This window comes from Pseudophryne corroboree, chromosome 2 (assembly GCF_028390025.1).
Source record: "Pseudophryne corroboree isolate aPseCor3 chromosome 2, aPseCor3.hap2, whole genome shotgun sequence".
In the NCBI taxonomy this organism is placed as follows: domain Eukaryota; kingdom Metazoa; phylum Chordata; class Amphibia; order Anura; family Myobatrachidae; genus Pseudophryne; species Pseudophryne corroboree.
In genome coordinates, this window is record NC_086445.1 from 493,591,624 (window position 1) to 493,593,067 (window position 1,444).

The 1,444-nt window shown below is 42.9% G+C and overlaps 1 long non-coding RNA gene across 1 annotated transcript; it reads left to right on the forward strand.

Annotated features, from left to right (window-relative positions):
* The first annotated feature begins 401 nt into the window (after positions 1 to 401).
* LOC135050913 (uncharacterized) lies at positions 402 to 896 on the forward strand. The gene is made up of 3 exons (XR_010241920.1): positions 402 to 473; positions 573 to 671; positions 821 to 896. It is a non-coding gene; the product is annotated as an uncharacterized LOC135050913 (long non-coding RNA).
* The last annotated feature ends 548 nt before the right edge of the window (positions 897 to 1,444 follow it).

Here is a 1,444-nt window from a genome sequence, read left to right on the forward strand (position 1 = left end):
GCTGGAACGCATAATGACGCGCTTCCGGTGGTGTTACACCACGGGAGACGGCGTCTGGCTGGAGCCGGCGCTGAGGTCTGTGTGGCTGAGTGGCCTGGTCCACAGGTGGGGCATGTGGCTCTTAGCATGTCCAGGGCATTATAGAACACTGAGTAGTGTCTTATTATGAGGGTAATTGTGTTTGCGGGGGTGACTTCCGGAATGGACGTCACTTCCGGTCAGTGCGGTTTAAATAGCCCACTTGCTTATAGGGACAGCATGCAGCAATGCTTGCGGTGTCCCTTAGCTGAAGTGAGTACTGATGTTTGATTCTATACTATTGGCTCTATGATGCTCTATGATGACTTGTTTGTTTGATTCACATTAGCACCCAGTGAGGATATTGTTCTTTTTGGTGTTAGTAGGTTGGATCTCCCTAGATGCCAATACCTCCTGCATCGCTGCTGTATTTTCTTTATGGCTACTCCGATGAGGTATGAGGTTGTACACTATTATTACTTTGGATGTGAGGTGTATCTGTGGAGGGGAGTGTAAAGATCTATGATGACCCTGTTTATTCATCTATTTGGCAGATGGGAGTATGCCTCTGCATTGTATGAACTTTAGCACTGAATATGCCCTTATGTTCTGACATGAGAGATGCCCGGTGTGGACTCTTTTATGTATCCCAGGTAATTAGAACTTTATAGGATGGTAATATCCTTTAGGCACACTTCTAATAGGTGTTTTTTGGTGACGGGTCCATCATTGTCACTGTTGGGTGCCCATAGGGGCCGGTGAGGCATATTGCTTGTGACTGTATATTACTGTGTATTTGCAGATTACACATTTGTTGTCTATTATGATGAATTGATGAGGATGATACATCACCTGTCTTGAAAAAGGGCTGTCATCAGACCGCAACGTCGACAATAAAAGCTTTGGTGATTTTAAGAAGAAGTATCTACTATTTTTTACCTGTGCGAGTGCACCTTCCAAATTATTTGGAGTTCTCTACTGTGTGTATATATATATATATATATATATATATATATATAATAAGCACACTGAAGCTACAGAGTTGCTTTTAAAATGAATGGTATTTTTTGTTAAATGAGACATTAACTTTAGCCCCACAATCATTCAGGCTCAGCTTTGGTTAGCTTCATTTGTACCTGATATAAGGTACGTGGGTGATGTGGACGAAGTCTGTGCATCACTGTCCACTGGCACCATGGCACAAATGGACCTAAATTGCAATGTACGGATGGTGTAATGGTTAGCATTACTGCCTTACAGCACTGAGGTCATGGGTTTCCTCCCACAATTCAAAAATATACCGGTAGGTTAATTGGATCCCAACAAAATTAACCCTAGTGTGAATGTGTGCGTGTACATGTGGTAGTATTGTAAGCTCCACTGGAGCAGGGACCGATATGAATGGGCAAAAATTCTCTGTAAAGCG